Genomic DNA, 20724 nt, shown 5'->3' on the forward strand with positions numbered 1-20724 from the left:
TTTCTCATGTACATTATTTGATGATAATAGGTGAACAGTTTTCTCATGTACATGATTAAATGCATAGGGATGATTAAAATTATATATGAGTGATTGATGCCAATCTTGGAAATGGCATTTGCAAGTCATACTGCCATAACAAAATGGCTAATGCTCAAGTTAATATCCGATTTGTTGCTAACTCCCAAGGTGGACAGAACTTAGTTTTCAACGGACACAGATTCCTAATTAAGAACAGAAGAAACACCTCCAAACATTGGCGTTGCTGCAGGAAGGACTGTCCGGCGACAATCAACAACATCACCACCTATCGTGACGTCCACAACTACCCAGGAGACAACAAAGGTGTTGTCGTTCAAGCGAACTGAATATTTCTGCTGTAAAGTGAATTTGAAATGCAATACGTAATCTATCAATATGAAATATATGCAATTTTATGAAACATATGCTTGCAGACATGCAACAGACTATAGGTAGCCCACAGTAACGTATCCTTCATATATTAATATTTTTCCCATTGTGAAAGAAACCCCATTATGCTGTTGAAGGAAAAAAACATAGAAATATATAACACTACTCTTATCAGAACTGATTTTACTTTAGGCAAGCTTTGGCGGGGTAGACTGGGGTGTTCTTAAAATGTCTGCGATGATAGAAGGGAAACTATATCCTTACTGTACGCTTTTCTACTGCAGTGTAGCTGCCACGTTTCACTGTGCATTTCGTGTTCACAGTGTGAATGGTGACAGCTATTTTATGTATAAAGGCTGTCCTGAATAGCGTTTGTTTCTGTAGACTGATATAGCTTTCCAGTTGCATTCCCTCTTACATACTTTCAAGACATTTCCTCGGATTTGCACCTTGCGTTCGAAACTACGAATTTTGGAATCCACTGCACGTCATAGGGACGCAACTCAACCTTAGGACTAGTGAGTTGGTTTTATCGCTGCTGTGAACATTGGCATGCCAGCTTGATGGGCGAGGAAGCCGAATTGGTGTAGGATTTAGAGGTCAAAACTTTGTTGAAGCACACGAGCACAAGTATTGTGGTGACACAACCCGGGCGAATCTGGAATTCGAACCCATTATCATTGGTTTCCGGCACATTGATTTGCGGTCCTTTTGACGGCGTCAAGAGTCTAATATAGTTTAAATGCATGTATGGACACCTTGTGTCATAACTGACTTTTAATGTTCCATTCATAAAATTTTCACCGCTAATTTGCCTTTGACGCCAAATGGAATCTGTTTCGTCAGATAATCAAAACTAGTTATTCTCTGGCGTTGACGTTTTAACATGCGAGTGAGTGAGCAGGGTTTTACGCTGCGTTTACATATCTTCCCGAGGCAAGTGAGTTAACTGACAATGAAAGTCCAGTTTCCACCCTTGCCGAACTAGGCTGGTATTATGGAGTTAGATTTTGGCTGGACTAACGAGTCTATGCATAGTCCAATCAAAATCGCGCAATGAAATCGAAATCCGGTTCGTAAACTGTCATGCAGAATTCGATCGATTACAGGATTTGCAAAGCATGTGCACCGCCAAGTCGTTGTCAATCTTTTCATGTTCTTAATCAAGGTGCTCACGCGATTTGGTGCACTTCTCGATGGAAGACCCGTTTTATCACAATATAGATCTTGATTATCGATCAGATCGTCTTGACTGGGCGCCGCCATTTTGTTTGAAGCAAATGCAAGTGATACGAGAGATGGAATCTGATCGGTCCATTGGAGAGGCAGAGAAGGGACATAACACGAAAAAGCCACTGCTGGCGCTACGATCAAGCCCAGGAATTCCAGCCTAGTTCGGTAAGGGTGGAATCTGGACTTTTACAGTCAGATAACTCTCTTGCCTCGGGAAGATGCGTTTACGAATGTAAAAAAGGGGAATTGATATGAAAGATAAATACAAATATTTAGATATAACACCAGCCTATCAAACTAAAAGGGGAATTGATATGAAAGATAAATACAAATATTTCGATATAACACCAGCCTATCAAACCAAAGCTTTTGTTGAACAAACGTGTTTTTATAGGGCCACGGTGAAATTTGTTTTGGTCCAAGTATCTTCCACGTAGGACTTAGTATCTCCTATGTAGGACAGCTTGAAATGTCTTTGACTTAACACCATGTTATATTGTCATAATGCATGTCTACATGTGGTTATGAATCTATCTAGAATTGTATGCAGTGTTACCTAATCCCATTCAATATTGATGTTATTTTATGTATATGTGAGCAAGTTAAACATCTATGACGCATGAGCCTTATTTCGGTCACACAGTGATTATGAACGCTGAAATTTATGCATTGCTTCCTGCTATTGGTTCAACACTGATGGTAAACCTGGCTATAAGAGAGATTAAACATCGTTAAATTCACTTCCTTGTTACAAGCGCGGACCTCCCAGCTCTGGCCACAGCAAGCAACAAGTAAGTCTGCTAATATCTCTGACAATATCCTTCACAAACCAGCTTATTATCAAACTGTATGTGTTTGTATATTTATTTAATGATGATAAGTAATCACCGTGTCACCGTAGCCTGTATAGTTATGTGGAAGCACAACGCCCACTTACACACAACTCAGGAATGAGATCATCACAATGTAGTATTCAGCATACTATCAGTGCAGGTTGATTTTAGGCCACTTTCAGCAATACTCCATTATATATCACGACGGGTTATACCAGACATGGGTCATGTGGGGATCGAACTCGGGTCAGCGTTTTAACCACCCTAGTCTTTCCACCCGCTCCTTTTTAATGTAACTGGTGTACAAGTAATATCAACCCCCGAGTAAAAAAAACACATCAAACAGACCATCTATCATCACTTGTTTTCAAATCTTGCATTGTGATTGTCTCCTCAGTTGAGCTCATGTGACGTAAATGCGTTTAATGTGACGTCAATGCCTTGTCACATAACAACTGTCCCTTCACACTTTGGCAGGCTCAGATAGATATCATGCAAACATTTTTCTTCGAAATAAATCTTTGTAAATTTGACGATAATATAAATAGCATACGTTATTTAGTGGAGCCTACAGAAGTGTTTCATGTTCAGATTCCAGTTTGGAACATCCACTAAAGCAACTCATAATGACTTTCCTATTATAAATATCACCATGAACAGGTGTGAGCGAGGTTGAAAGATACGTTGGTTGTCAAATGGTTCGGGTTCATATTTATGGAGGAATGAGGTAAAATAGGAAGTTGTGGTACGACTTTTGGGGCATTCTGGTCCACTTGGTATTTTTCATGTAAGGTAAATGCATGTCATAATCACCTTTATTTGGTCAGACGTGCTGAAAAAACAGTTTGTTTATCTCCATTCTACTATGACTCCATTCTAATAATACGCGAACTCTTTGGTGTTAGCAAATATACTGAGTGAAGCAGCATGGGTTGAGTTCAGTGTTTTGAGTGGGTTATCGATCTGAATTACGGAATCACCGAACAAAACATGGTGCTGAATATACTCAAGCAGTTTGTTTACACCATAATACTTCACTCGAACATATGACAGGCATTGAAAGCATATAAGCACGGTAACTTGGTAAGCTAACATGCAGTGGGCATCCCTAAAGAAAACAAAGCAAGCTTTGCAAGGCTTTCGCTCTATATCGCTCATTGTGACGCAAAAGACGCAAAAGCTGTTGTCTCCAAAACGTAAATACGTTCCCTTTGTTGATTTCTGTCGTGTTTTCCTGCACGAAATGTATTGCCACACGCCCTTTGAATATTGTAGTAACTGCATCTGTCCATTTCGTAACCTGTAATTGTAGATATAATTATTTTTAAATGCCTACCGACAATGACTGAAAATAGTACTATTCTATGAATATTAGCTTCCGCGGTGATGCGGCCGTCAAACCAGCTGTTTCAATCAGAGGGGGTTTATTGTGATTTAATAGCCTCTGATTGACCAATCAGAATCGAGTAAATTCCATATTCATGGTAGAATCAAAAGTAACAGATGATTACAGTAGTACAAAATGGTATCGGGTGATAGTAATGGATGAAAAAGAAAAGGAAGGACAAGACGTGATCTATCAGGTAAAGGTCAGAACCACAGTGATGTGGTAGTACACAGTCCCTATAGTATTGCCCAGATACCCTTCCATGGACCGTATGCAATGGCGTTCTGGCAGCCATATATAGTGATCCAGCCCCATATAATTACAGATCCACCCATACATGTGTCACATTGCCTTACGTTGACGTTGTCAAGACGTTCGTTATGTTAGGTCGGAATCTTGACCAGTGATGACACAACTCTGTTCGGTGATATTCGATAACAGACACGTACGTGCGCACACAGCAGCACTCAAAATCAGACTAACGTTCCCCTACAACTTACCTCAATGACGCCTCATATACCATCACATAGAACATGACTTACCAGTCATAAGTCTTATAACTTACGAGCACTCGCTATATGTTTATAAACCAACTTTTAACATTTAACAGTCAGGACGGTTCCATGCCAGTAAGTCAAGAGTGAACCTGAAAATATTACACGAAACCTGCGGCTATTCCCCCAGTTTCTACTCTCTAATCACCATTGGCGTCTGGGTAGAATGTGTCGATTTGTTCATGGTGGTCTACACGTGGTCGCCGAACAGTGCAGTTCAAGGCGCCGCAATTCGCTCATGTTTGTCAGCATCATACCCGTGTTAGTGGGTTTAATGAGAGTGGTATATGTCTGAGACATGCATCACTTCGGGCTAACAAGCTGAAATAAAACAGTGCAAAGAGATAGACATAAGCAAACATTATTTCCACAAAGACGATAAACTGTCTCTTCCTCAACGTCATATGTACGTTTCACGTGTTAATACAGAGGTTACTTGACTCGGGACTGTCACAGGGTCCGGATAAAGAGCGAGCACCATCTGAACCTACTAGTCATATCATTAATGCTGTGAAACTCGTCGTTTTGAATATACCAGGACTGCTCTCAAAGTTATCTGATTGTGAGTGTAAACCTGGATTTTCGAAAATAACTTGACATAATTGGTTTGACAGAAACATGGACCCCGAAACTGAATTTTGATGATACGTTCTGCGAAGATACTAACATTATAACAAAGGCAGAAAAAGATCGCAAATTTTGGAAGAGAATCAGGTGGAATATGTGTTCTCATCGAAATGGTTCTTATAGATTGAGTTAAAAATTCATGGATAACAGAAAGTGGTGAATATCTATCACTTGACAAGTACTGTTTGGACTCGTGTTATACTGCTGTGTGTATATTCAACCAGAAGGATCTACATGGTACGACAGTAATGTTGAATCTACGAAAGGTATATTGCTATTCCGGACAACTGCCTGACATTCTAGGTGATGTTGATGACGTTTTGTGGACATTTGGGTGGGACCTTTATGCAAGGACTGGTAAGGAGCCACATAATGTGGAGGATGATTTACTTGAATATCTCCATGACCAGAATACTTCAAATTGGGACTTTCTCTTAGACGATTTAATCTGTGTAGATATTCAAATGGTACAGTGCTTAATAATTTTGGAAAACATTTTATTAATTTATGTTCTGTTTTGAATGTACACAATATGAATGGCCGTTGTGGACGTGATTCCGGGAAACTTGACTTGACATTTGTTGGCAATGCTAGGTCAAGTGCTATCAAATATGAGCACCATAAATATATTTTACTTGTGTGAAAATGTAGTCGGATACCCTTGATTAGATCGAAGAGCAAACATGATTCTGACAAGGTTACTGTACCACTGATTATATATTTATTATTATATTTTATTATTATAGATAGGTAGATTCATGGTGAACATGAAAAATTATTCTCTATATTTCTGCAAGTCACATCCTTATTTAGATTAGGACGCAAAGTATCGGAACACAACATCACAGTCTCACATTCCGATGCTGTTTATTCAACAGGTATATTTATATTATTATATGATAACCTATATGGGCTAAAATATGCAGTGTAATAACTTTTTCATATTTGAACAGTGATTCTCGAAGCTGATTGGTCAGTTGAACAAAGATCAATTTTCATTGGACAACGGAACTATTTTTTTCTCGTCCCATTCATTCACAAATCCACGCCTTTCCCTCCATATGTTTTACGTACTACAATCTCACTGACTCGAGGTTTATTTTTAAGACAATAAACATAGTTTCATATAAACAACATTATTTCACATGATTTTCGTTTTACAGTAAAAACCAAAACTACATTGTACGTCTGCGTTTGTAAACAAACATTGCTGGCCATTTGACACCTGTCAAAGTATATAACCTCCTTAAAGCGGACGGAGATTTGACTGACATGAAGACCTCTGAACACATTTAATGTCTTTGTTGTCAAAACTACATATGGCCAGATTAAAGTTTCAACATTCAGATTGTGATGTTGCCAGAAACTGTTTCTAGAGCGACAAGATCATTACCACCAAGTCCGCGTTTGCGTCTGTGTTAGAGGACTTGCTGTTCGATGAATTTTTCGACCAACCGAATCCAAAAACCGGACAGGTTTGCCTTTTTGAACGATGTTGACATCGATAACTGCCAATGAAAATGAAAACACAATGAAAAAGACTAACCTTGACAAGCTGACATGAATGTAGTTCGCAAATCTATTAAGGTAAGAAAAACACGAAAATAGGACTACACACACTTTCAACGATGGCATGAGAATAAAAACAAATTCATTTTGCAACAACCAATCAGACTTTCCGAAAGACATTCTAAAGATACACTATTTCGTAGAATTTTGAAACGTTGTAAGAAATAAGAAATGACACTTTTGTATACAATGTATACGTTTTTATAACCGCGACGTCAGCACAGTACGGCGCTGAGCGGTATGCAGGCTGACTGACGTCCGGGCACCATGAGGGTTAATGACACAGGAAAGGTACAACTAAACAATATTCTTTGCACATTTATCATTTCGGCATGCACATCAGACGATTAAGAATTCGAAATGTCTACTTTGAAGGAGATCAAGTGTAGCATAGAGTGTTACCTTAGCGACACGATTACCCACATGTGGTTGCGAAATCGATGCACTTTACAGGACTCGGAAATATTTTGAAAATCAAAACAAAAATAATTATAAGTGCAAGGAAAACTTACCCCAGCGAGCTGATCCTGTGTTCGATATTGAACTAACCTAAACGAACTCTGTGAATGCGGACAGCTTAGCACCAGATACCGTGTTAGTCTATAAACAGGTATTCGACCTTTATGAATCACATCAAAATATCAACTCCCGTCACCTGACTCTGTCCACTCCAACAGCACGTTTGACAAGTCCTCCTAAAATCCCACATGCACATGTTTCCCATCAGTCACACTTGTCTCAAATCACACACGATGTTCATTTAACTTGTCCGGATGTAACGTCGGTTCTCTTGTCATTCCTGGTTTCGACTGTCTCATATCTGGGTCAAGTCGGGCCATTCATTCCGACACTGACAGCAATCGTACTTTTCAAAGTTTACCTTCTTTTCGTCACTTTTCTCTAACAAACAAGACTTCTGTACATTCTGTCTTTGTTGCTGTTATAGTTTTGGGCATTATTTTCAAATGACAAATGAAAAATTTGACAGGTTTTCCGTGTTTCCTCTTCTCAATGTGAAATGCATGTCTCTGCCAATGCACGACGGCGGCTGTCTGTCAGTGACGAGACCTTGGCAAAACAAGCCTTGATTAAAAAATTTGATGAGCATTTTTGGAAACCTGTCGTCTTTATCAATGCTAGATAGCGCACGCTGTGTAAATCGGACAGAAATATAACTGCAATAATGTGATCTTTATAGTTTTTTTACAGAGCTTTATTTTTCACGGGTAACAACACGTTAATTGAGTAACGCGATTGGAGTGAATGGACAGTGTTTTTTCACACGCGGATTGATACAAAACAGCTGATCGACGACAGTTTTTTTCCCTTGAAACGTCTTTAATATAATTATGGGTAATAAATAGAATAACCCACTCGGTACGACTGATTACGTAAAAAAGGATCTCGCGGGTTATTCTAAAAATGTTTACCCAATTTTGGAAGAAACCCCGTTATGCTATTGAAGGAATAAAAAATAGTAAAATATAACACTACTCTTATCAGAACTGATTTTACTTAACACACACTTTGGTCAGGTAGACTGGTGTTGTCAATGGAATATTTGAGATTTCATCTTTAAACCATACAATGTATCAAAATATGTATTTCCTTCTTGAAACCGCACTTTTATTTCATTGTATTTAGTCACCATGGTGCGTGAAATACTTGTAACAAGGCAACATCAAAATAAACAAATAACTATACGTCATTCAGGGAGTTATTCATGTTTCTACATTTCATGTTTTAACAATGTTCTATTTCTAAACTGATACAATCCTGGAAAACAGGTTTAACCTTGTCGAGAGTCGTATGCTTAAGGGGCGGACAGTTTTATGCAACACTCTCATTACTTCCTGGTCTCAGGGCGAGGCATCCAAACTCGTCCACAACATGCAAAGGGTAAGTCTGATCTCCCTTATTTATGTTCGTGCTCCCCCACCATCCAGCTTTTTATGACACATGATATCAAGAGGTGCTTTGCCCAAGTCAATATCCCAGCATTAGGGTGCTTTATGCGTTGTAATCTATCCACAGAAAGGAGTGAGTGAGTGAGTGAGTTTAATTAAAGTCACGTCGGCAATATTTCAGCCATAATCCACAAAAAGGAATATCCCTCGGCTATGTATTTGTCCAAGAGTATGAGCAATGAAATAACGCACGGTTTTTCAAGATATTTATTTCCCATGCAAAGGTTAGTCAAGTGTTCATTTTGACAAACGCGGGAACGTATGACACAATTCTTTAAATGATCAAACAACAATTAAAGTCGTATGACGCTCTTTCAAATTGTCATAGAAAAAAGTGTATTCAAGTTTAATATGGTGTTACACCACTTGGGAGTTTGTACCTTGAGTGTAGGGGGTAAATGTTACAACGATGGTAGAAGTAAACTTATATCCTTAATGTACACATTGCTACTGTAGTGTGTGTGCGCGTTTCACTGTGCATGTCGAGTTCGTGACTAGTGACAGCCATTTTATGTGCCACGGTTGTCCTGAATAGCGTTTGTGTAACTCGACATAGCATTCCAGTTGAACTCCCTCCTTTCAAGTATTTGCCTTCCTATTCCAGTTGCGCATTGACACATGTATAGTCTATTCAACTATCAAACCGTATTGATGTAGGTTTTAGAGGTTACCACTTTGTTGAGGCATGCGAGCAGGGGTATTGGATTCGAACCCACGAACAATGGTTTCTAGCACATTGGTTTGCGGCCCTTGTGACGGCGTCTATAGTCTAATATAATCTAAATACCTTCCAGAAAGTTCCATACCATGCTTGATTATCTATAACTGTTCTAGAAGATTACAGATGACACCCCTAAAAGCATCTTAGTATAGTAACTTCCACTCCACTACTTACATTCCTGACAACTACTTATCGTTCAAATACAATCTTCTGCACTTCTACTGAATCTTAACAGAAACTATGCAATACAATTACAACATTGTGCAAATATACATCACACTGCCATATACCAGTATCCAAATGAACACGTATACTGTGTATACTATTGAGATCGGCTCTCACGTTGCGTCTCAAATGATTTATGGACTGATAAGTTGGTAGTTGGTAGGAAGTGAGCTAAGCGTTATCTGCATGAATATTAAACACACATAAACATGTAATATGCTTCTGTCATTAACTGGAACATCAACTTAAAACATACATATGTTTATTGCTATAAAGAGGCAACTTTACATGAGCGGGAACAACATTTTTAATTGTTAACTCATTTTATCAACAAACAAATATATGATAGTAAGATCCGCTGTTGCAATTGCATGGTCACAAGAATGATTATATCAATGACATACATTTCTCATACATACAGGTTGTATCGTGAATGAGTGAGTACGTGAGTGAGTGTTGTTTTATGTCGCTTTTAGCTATTTCAAAGTGAGGGACACAAGAAATGGCTTCATACATTGCCTGTTGACGATAAATTTTCGTGAGAGGCAACTAACGGGATTGGCTGGGTTTGCTCAGTGACTCGCATGCCATCGTGTCCCATTTTCGTAGAACGATGGTCAATCACTGATTTGTCTGGTCATGACTCGATCATAGGTGGGCAGTCGAGTAGCATAGTGGTTAAAGCGTTCGCTCGTCCCGCCGAAGACCGGCCGGGTTCTATTCCCGACATGGGTACAATGTGTGAGCCCATTTTGTGTGTCCCCCGCCGTGATATTGCTTGAATATTGCTAAAAGCGGCATACAACCTCACTCACTCATCTCACTCAGAGCATGGGATAGTGTAATATTCTTTTAAGCTGTGTAAGATTTTAAATATATTTTCATGAAACGGTAGGAAAATAGTGTTAAATAGTGAATCAATAACATTCATAACGTAAACTAAGTGTAATAGTTGAACAGTGGACTGAGGTGTCTGTTAGCGAACTGGATGTGTTAGTTATGACACAAAGGAACAAAGGTCAGAGGATAGTTGTGTCCAGCCAGCGTAGCGTATTTATTCAACAAGAATGTGTGTTTGTGAGAACCGTCGATACGCTTACAAGGAAGTATGATAAATGTTTTTTGTACACCAAAAGTTCATTTTAGTTCCCTCTGACACAGTTTTGCATAGACATTGCCCCTACATTTTCTGAAACCTGTTTTAACATCCTTGACAACATAACAATTACGTATCCTTCAGTAACATTTGGTTTGGATTTGGTTTGTTGTTTTACGCCACACTCAGCAATATTCCAGCTATATGTCGGCGGTCTGTAAATAAACGAGTTTGGCTCAGACAATCAAGTGATTAATTGGGATCGATGACCTGCATCAACCAAGTCAGCGACCCTGACCACCCGATCCCGTTAGTCGCCCTTTACGACAAGCATAGTCGCCTTTTAGTGCAAGCATCCTCACGGGTCACACATCAGTAACAAAGCTCAATTAATGTCTCCTTCTATGTAAGCTTTTGTTTGATATATTCATTGTTTAGATCATAAACAGCCTCGTGAAGATCTGGGTTAGTGTTGGTTTTCAGCAGCCCATGCTTGTCAAAAGGGGCGACTAACGGGACCGGGTGGTCAGGGTCACTGACATGACGATAATTTCGGTATATGTCACCTTCAATGTGTCCTCCTATGAATGTCAAAACTGCATCTACCAGTACCTTTGTGGATATATTTATATCATTATAACTTATATAATTTGTAATTCCCGAAAATGGAAATGACATGTCATCTGAATAGGTTTGAGCAGCGAGGTTAGCTGATTTGTTGGATTCATTTTATGTTAACCAGCAGTCTCAAAGTTGCACCAACTGTTACATGTAGATCAACCGGCTGTTTACGTGTGAAGTGGTTCTGGTTGGCTAAATGTGGCTGAATTTGTTTTCAGATTTCATCGGACAAGCACATGGACGATGTTTCTGGTGTATGTTCTACTTCTTGTCTCATTGCCGGACTCCTCACAAGGTAGGTCCTTACTACCGGATTCATACAGTTTGAACATCGGTGTTTTGATTCATACCTCAATCATCCGAAAACAATACACAGTCAATCCTAAAGTAAAAGACATAATTATCAAGGCATCATAGTGTGCCTAGGTGAGGAGTGTATGTTGTTGTTCTAACTATATCACAGATGTACAATTAGGTGATTGTGGGGAAACGTTAAACAAGAGGCATGCTTAGATATTAGATACTCGTAGTCATTCTATTTGTTTCTACAGAAGATTGTCACTGTCAGAATGGATGCACGAATTTCCCTGGTTCTCCTTGCCCAGGAACAACGTGCCAACCAGACTGGTTTGGGAGTTACTGCCAAAAGCGTGAGTAAAAGTACAACATAAATAGTTTCATTCAGAGAACTGTAAGCAGATATATAGTAAGCATAAAAGGTGCCATTGTTGTATCATGAAATACTGTGGCATAATATGACTTATTATTGATATACATGTATACACATTATGGATGTAACAAAAAAGTAATTTATAGGCACCACATATTCAAGATATGAATTTATGAATATTACACAACAATTTACCGAGCAAAGGTCACATGCAAATTCCAAACATGTCCTAGAACTGGTTTAAAAACGAGAACATCAGCAAATGTTGAAGTAGCATTTTGCCAAGAAGGAAAAAAAAGTCAACAATGAGATTCTTTACTTGGACGATGTTAAAAAAGTACGATTTTGAGCTATACCTTTCAATACTTCTTTTGAAAATACAGGTTTCTAAGTTGGATTGTTCAATGTGTTCGGCATTTTAAGTGCGGACTTTGCTAGATTGATTATGCTGCCGAGAACGACTGTGTTTTAATATTTGATCTATTTCGTTAAAGGCAACATAGCACGTGTAAATTCGACACGGCAGAGTAGCGAATTGCAAGGATTTGGTGATCCCTTTCCATCTGACAGAGCTGTTGATGGCAATACTGACCAAAGGTTGGAGCATGGAAGTTGTACGCACACGGGCAACACGACGTCCAGAGGAGAATGGTGGCGTGTTGACATTAATACCACATTGGAGATTAGACGGATGAGAATATATCTCCGTAATGCAAGTGAGTTTGACACATGTTTAAATAATATACATCCTGTTCAAGAGAGGACATGCGTGTACCAACAGGAGTACCCGCTCGTTGCGTTCTTTAGCCATGGCAGGATCCTAAGCCCCATCCCCGAATATTACACAATTAGTTGCTCTCTTAAGAGATTTCATGGTTTGTTGTTGAACGCCCACTAAGCAATATTCAATTTATATGACGTCAGTCTGTAAATACATTGATTGACATCATGAGCATCGAACTCCACAATTCGGATGCGACGACATGCATCAAGTAAGTCATATATATGATATAACGTCATTTCTTATGTAACCCAAGGAATGTCTTCAACATATATTACATCAGACTATTACTCGCATTGTTCTACAAATTGTGCTTGTTCAGACGCCAAATTCATAATATTTACAATTATCAACATCAAAAGGATAAATTCCAACATGCATGTATGCCGCTACAATACCACCAGGACCTAATCAGGGTTACACATTATACCTATACACATCTTGTATTATCACATAATGTTTGTTGTTCACATAACGTGTGTAGTCACATCATCGATCTGCACAATTCGATTGCAATGACATGCATAAAGCAAGTCAGCAATTCTGACCCTCGATCCTGTTATTTGCCTTTTACTACAGGCATTGGTTGCTGAAGACCTATTTTAACCCAGATCTAACCCGGGTTTTGTAAGAGAAGTTAAGTAGGTGAACGCAGTCTGACCACACAGACTATGTACATACATATGATATGTGGTGAATTCGTATTCGTATACAATTATCAACACAAGAAGGATAAATACCAACATGTGTAATTTATATCACAACATATACATGTACCACAGGGCCTTATCGGGGCTACACATTATACCTATACATATCTTGTATCATCACATAATGTTTGTTGTTCACAGATCCTGACCGCAACTCTGGCCTTAAGGTGGAGGTTGGTGACCACCTGTGTTACACATTGTCTGAAGACAATGGACAAGAGACTGTTTTAAATATTACCTGTGGCGAAGCTTTGAATGGTTCATCTGTAAAAATAAGTGTCAATGGACCCTACCTGACATTATGTGAGGTGCAGATATTCCGTGAGTAGTCATGCTGACATGTTATTTTCCTTATTTGCAATACATATTATTATTTTATAGCATTAACTAAAAACATCGGAATATAAACACGAACATAGGATATGATAACGAGAGCTGTCTTTAAATAATAATATTATAAGTAACGGATAGAGGTTTAATGACAGTATTGTATCGGGGTATAAAAGGACAGTTGCGAGAACAAAGAATGAGGCGAAGAAACCGTTCCATTTATCCCGATAAAGTTGTGTCACAACTCCCCCCGTGTTCTACATGGGTCCCAAATTACAAACGCCTATTGGATCAGATTCATTAGGTTTTCTCTGATTTGTATCTCATAGTATGTGTACTTGTAGAATGCAGTGATGGATGGTTTGGAGACGACTGTGACAAGCAGTGTCAGTGTCAGGATACAGCTGAAGTATGTGACAAGGAGACTGGCAACTGCAAGCGTGGATGTGCTGCCGGAAAACATGGACCTGGGTGTCAGCAAGGTATGACAAAATGTGAAATTAGGAAATCGTCCATCTGGTAGATATTCAAGTTGAGTATCAACGTGATTCTAAAATATTGTCTGTACACTCAGAAAGCTTTGTTGATGTGATTTTTCAAATGGCTTAAGGAACACACACTTCAGAATATAATTATTTAATGTCATTGTATGTGTCTTGTGTATTGTAGAATGCAACAATGGTTTGTTTGGATCTGACTGTAACAAGCCGTGCCAATGTCTAACTGCCTCTGAAGCGTGTAACAAGGAGACTGGCCACTGTAGTAGTGGGTGTGCTGCTGGGAAACAAGGTCCAGGATGCCAGCAAGGTTTGACAAACGTCTATTTGTACCCATTATTTATCTGTTACAGTCTGGTGAAAAAATATCCATTCACAAGCAGTGTCAACTGATGCCATATAGGTAATCTTTGAAAGCATTTATTTCGTATTTAATGGATTATGTAAATGTAGTCATCAATACAGGTTTTCCTTTTTAAAAGCAGCGATTATTAATTGTAACATAAAAGAAGGTATGTTCTCTGATCTGATCGTGTTGATATCTACCTATCCGTGCAGATTGTGGCCAACAACATTATGGGGTCAACTGTTCCTCCACTTGTGGTCAGTGTAGCGGGTGGTCCGACTGTAAGAAGGATGATGGAACCTGCACACAAGGATGTCAGCAGGGTTACAATCCCCCTTTGTGTAAAAGTGAGACGTTATTTTATACGGAAAAATACAATGAATTCTGCTTTTAGCTGAAATTTGTAATGATTGTGAAAATGAATGTTTTCGCTTCTATCAACTGCGTTTGAAATGCCTGGTGTCTCCTGTTAGGTTGTGGGTATAAGCGGTGGTGTTTGGTGTTGTGTGTAACACCTACCTAGCATCATTCTTACTATAATGTTAGAAGATCCGTCAGTGTTGTATTTTTATAGATATCAAGCTTTTTTGTTTGGTCTCATGTAAAACAATGTGGAGATGATCTCCAAAACAATGTCATTTCATTTCAACAACTATTACGCACATATACGTTTATTTGGTAGCTGCCAAACGAGATACAGAGATACGGGACATTCTGTTTCAGAGTCGCATTGCATACACCCCAACGTGAAATGGTGTCATCAACATAAACATAAACTTTCCTTTCTAATTTCTAATTTCAAGGGGGCACGGGTGGCCCAGTCGTCTAAGGCGCCACGATTCGCTGTGCAGAGTTGCGTCCCTTGGGCACGCATGAAACCTCTGATTGTGGGTTCGAATCCCGGTTCGCCCCAATCATGTTTATAGGTTTGTCAGCACCATACTCGTGCTCGTGGGTTTCACTGAAGTGGTAAACGTCTGAGACCTGCATCACTTCGGGCTTTCCTCCCACATTAAGCTGACACGCCTTGATATAACTGGAATACTGTTACTGTTAGCGGCGTTAAACCCAACCCACTCACTCACTCAATTCTAATTTAAAACTGAAAGAAAAATAATCACGTGCGAAACGTGGAAGGTATAAATAGTAAAGATACAGTCTGGATATCCCAAAGTTACCCCTCGTGGGACCCAAGGTGATGTGACTAAGCTGGATAGGTTCCCCTTCGGATTCAATCGGTTCCCCTGATTATTATGGATGCATGTGTGTACATGAGGTTGACACAATCCAAAGATTTTCCTTGACGCATGGTGGATTGTCATGCTGAGTTTCATACCCTTTCTCTCTTTACATGACATGTGGTTGTTCTGAAATTGAAGTTCTCTAAATGTCCCAACACATTGTGTGTATATTATATGTTTATTTCATAGTTATAACATTACCTGAATGTTTAAGAGCTACCATGGTCTTAACATATGATAAGTCTAGATTGCGATTTATGTAAATGGCCCTTATGGTGTGTGTGTGTGTGTGTGTGTGTGTGTGTGTGTGTGTGTTTACCATTCCCTGCATTTATAACCAGTAGGATGAACATACCTATTTCCAAAAGTAACCGAATAATACCTTACTCCTATCTCCATACGTCATATGTGCCTGGTTTGTATTGGTCCAAGTGTACATCACAATGTGGCCAATGTCGGAACAAAGCTTCTTGTAACACGGTATATGGGGATGTGGTTTTTGGTGTCAAACTGTATATCAGAGGCCACTGTGTCAAAGGATATACAACTCACATTTTGATTACAAACACCAATGACACAGCTGCACTGTGCTAAAAGACACGTAATTATCCACATGCGTACATCACAAATATGTTCACTGCACAATTAAAACAGTGGTTTTGAACATGTACTGAACATGTATTTTCTTCATTCTGTTACAGCTTGTGCTCCTTGGTACTATGGGTCCACGTGTACACGTTGTGGCCGCTGTCAGAACACTGCTGCTTGTAACCTGACAAATGGGAGATGTGATTCTGGCTGTCAAACTGGATATCAGTATCCACTGTGTCAAGGTAGCTGTATCTTACATTTAGATTACATTCACAACGTAACTGAACTAGTCCGCGCTATGATTAGAAAATTACACATTATATACAAGTAGGATATACATGCACGTGAACACCTTTGATCCATTTGAAAATCTTCTCACTCTTTCTCAATCCAGACCAATCCGTATAGTTTAGCTGAGCATCAAGAAGGAAATATGGAGTACCAGATAGTGAGACAATGCATGATCCATGCAATGTGTCTCTCAATATGTTGTATATCGGTTTATATCGAATCTTGATTTGATTTTAAATTAAAGAAATGTATGCACGGCATAATTGCCTTACCGGCTCATTGCAGTGTATTTTAGAAACATTGTTGAGATGATGTTTTACTGACAAAGTCGTATCCTGATACAGCTTGTGTTTCTGGTTATTATGGAAACCCGTGTACATGAGGCAACTGTCTGAACAAAGCTGCTTGTAGTCAGTATGTGACATGTGGTAATGGGTGTCAAACTGGACATCAGAGTTCATTATGCAAATGTATGTCTAACCTTATAATGTCATTACAACGAATGTTAAATGGTACCAGTTACATCTTCAATGAATGTTAATGACAATGCATTCTATTGTATCAAAAGATTTAAGCATACGTTTACCAGCTGTTTTGATTGTTTATAGACCTATGGAGTGTCTTAATCGTCCAAGTAGCTTTCACAATGTTTCAAACAGGCAATTACAATCTACATCAGCCAAGCAACTCAGAGAAGAAGATGTGATTATAACATCGCGATGGGTAGTTTCATCCTTTCATGCAGCCTTTAAACATAATCGTCTTCTATTCAGTGTGTGAAGTTCACTTCTACGGACCTACCTGCCAAGGTTGTGGACAATGTAAGGACGATTCCCCATGTTCAGTGCTTAATGGGACATGTTTGACTGGCTGTAAACCTGGATACGAACCTCCACTGTGCAACACAGGTAACATATTTTATTTCATCTGAAATGAATATATGAAAAAAGTAGTGATTACATAACACATGAAAATAGATACATTACAGTGGCATCACACTGTCAGTTCCAATTTGTACTCTACACACAGCATGTCCGGCTGGTTTCTACGGGTCGCCCTGTAGGCAGTGTGGACACTGTCAGGACAACACCAACTGCTCCAGGCAAGATGGGACATGTTCTCCTGGGTGTGAGGCTGGATATCAACGACCGCTGTGCCATGAGAGTATGTAATAACATAGACACATTCTATCCCGACTTTGTGGAGAACTTGAACTTACTTGCATGTGTTGGTTATTGTAGTGTCTGCAGTGCGATTTTTCGCACTTAATCGAATGCATGCCTGTGATATCATCTAATGAAACGTCTCAGAATACAACTTATCTTTCATTAACACAGGTAGCAAATCTAATTTCATCTGGAGTCAATATATTTAAAAGTAGTGATTAGGTCATACATGTAAATAAATATATTATATTGGCATCACAATGTCAGTTCCAATTTGTACCTACTGATACACAGCATTATGGTTTGATGTAGGTTTGTGATACACGTTAAACATGATAAGGGAAGATCACTCCTACATAGTAATAATTATTCCCCTTTCTGCATTTTATATGGTTATTCTATTCCATTTTAAAAGAGTGTCCAGACACATTTTATGGAGTGAACTGTTCGTCAAGTTGTGGCCAGTGTCGTACATCAACAACTTGTCACCATGTGAATGGAAGCTGCCTTGAAGGGTGCAGCAAAGGTTACAAAGAACCTTTGTGTAAAGGTAATAATATAGCAACATTATCTCAAATAAATGACATGTGTAAATTACGTTTCTTTTCATGTTGTACAGACACTAAAATGGAAAATAAGAATGACATGTTTGGAGCTTAAATAAAGAAAACTCGATCATCCATCAATATATCCTACTCAGCAGCACTGAACTTCATCCTGAAGCCTTGCTTGATGGTGATTTTACCGGATGGCCCACCGATGGGGCATGAAACGCTTTATAGAGAGCTTCATAAGCACATGCTATGAAATAGTGGGAATCGTACAATGGACACCGATTTCTCACGGTTATGGCAGAAGTATTGTCACCTATATTTGAGTAATGACACAATTCCTTAAGTGCAAAATCATACTTTCTAGCAGCACCATATATACGTTTCTATTGTGGTAACAACTGTCAAAGACCAGATACGTTTCACAAAAAAACCATGATAGAAATACCTGAGATCCTGCTTAATACCAATACTCATGCAGATTATCTTAATCACACTTAAGTTGATATGGAATTAATTCCACACAAAATTTTATGTCATTTGAATTAAAAATAACTGCCTGCTGACTGACATTGAATGTTTCATATTGTGACCTGCGTCATTAAATCTCTCAGAACATCTGGTTTCAGAAAGTGTGTCATTAAGCCTCTCACAATATCCTGGCTTTAGAATGTGCGTCATTAAGCCTCCCACAACATCTACTTTCAGGATGTTCATCATTAAACCTGTCACAACATCTGCTTTCAGAATGTGCGTCATTAAACGTCTCACAACATCTGCTTTCAGAATGTGCGTCTTTAAACGTCTCACAACATCTGATTTGAGAATGTACGTCATTAAGCCTCTCACAACATCTGCTTTCAGAATGTGCGTCATTACGCCTCTCACGTCATATACTTTCAGAATGTGCGTCATTATGCCTCTCACAACATCTACTTTCAGAATGTGTGTCATTAAGCCTCTCACATCTTTCAGAATGTGCGTCATTACGCCTCTCACATCATATACTTTCAGAATGTGCGTCATTATGCCTCTCACAACATCTACTTTCAGAATGTGCGTCTTTAAGCCTCTCACAGCATCTGCTTTCAGAATATGAGTCATTAACCCTATCACAACATCTACTTTCAGAATGCACGTCATTTAACCTCTCACAACAGCTTTTTTCAGAATGTGTGTCATTACGCCTCTCACAACATCTACTTTCAGAATGTGCGTCATTACGCCTCTCACAACAACTACTTTCAGAATGTGCGTCATTACGCCTCTCACAACATCTGCTTTCAGAATGTGAGTCATTAAGCCTATCACAACATCTACTTTCAGAATGCGCGTCATTTAACCTCTCACAACACCTGCTTTCAGAATGTGCGTCATTACGCCTCTCACAACATCTGCTTTCAGAATGTGCGTCATTAAGCCTCTCACAACAACTACTTTCAGAATGTGCGTCATTGAGGCTGTTACTACACCTGCTTTCAGAATATGCGTCATTTAACCTCTCACAACATCTGCTTTCAGAATGTCCGTCATTACGCTTCTCACAATATCTACTTTCAGAATGTGCGTCATTAAACCTCTCATTACATCTACTTTCAGAATGTGCGTCATTACGCCTCTCACAACATCTGCTTTCAGAATGTGCGCCATTAAGCCTCTCACATCTTCTTTCAGAATGTGCGTCATTACGCCTCTCACAACATCTGCTTTCAGAATGTGCGTCATTACGCCTCTCACAACAACTACTTTCAGAATGTGCGTCATTACGCCTCTCACAACAACTACTTTTAGAATGTCCGCAATTGAGCTTGTTACTACACCTGTTACTACACCTACACAGGTCATTAAACATGTCGCAACATCTACTTTCAGAATGTGCGTCATTGAGCCTGTTACTACACCTGCTTTCAGAATGTGCGTCATTAAACCTCTCACAACATCTGCTTTCAGAATGTGCGTCATTACGCCTCTCACAACATCTGCTTTCAGAATATGCGTCATTAAGCCTCTCACAATATCTGCTTTCAGAATGTGCGTCATTAAGTCTCTCAGAACACCTACTTTCAGAATGTGCGTCATTACGCCTCTCACAACATCTGCTTGCAGAATGTAAGTCATTAAGCCTCTCACAACAACTACTTTCAGAATGTGCGTCATTTAGCCTCTCAAAACAACTACTTTTAAAATGTACGTCATTGAGCCTGTTACTACACCTACACAGGTCATTAAACATGTCGCAACATCTACTTTCAGAATGTGCGTCATTGAGCCTGTTACTACACCTGCTTTCAGAATGTGCGTCATTA

The 20724-nt window shown here is 39.1% G+C and overlaps 1 pseudogene; it reads left to right on the forward strand.

Moving 5' to 3' along the window:
* Window positions 1–20724, forward strand: part of LOC139460270 (uncharacterized) — a 55523-nt pseudogene that overhangs the window by 23059 nt on the left and 11740 nt on the right.

Source organism: Haliotis cracherodii, unplaced genomic scaffold (genome assembly GCF_022045235.1).
Source record: "Haliotis cracherodii isolate W230 unplaced genomic scaffold, xgHalCrac1.p SCAF_14, whole genome shotgun sequence".
In the NCBI taxonomy this organism is placed as follows: Eukaryota; Metazoa; Mollusca; class Gastropoda; order Lepetellida; family Haliotidae; genus Haliotis; species Haliotis cracherodii.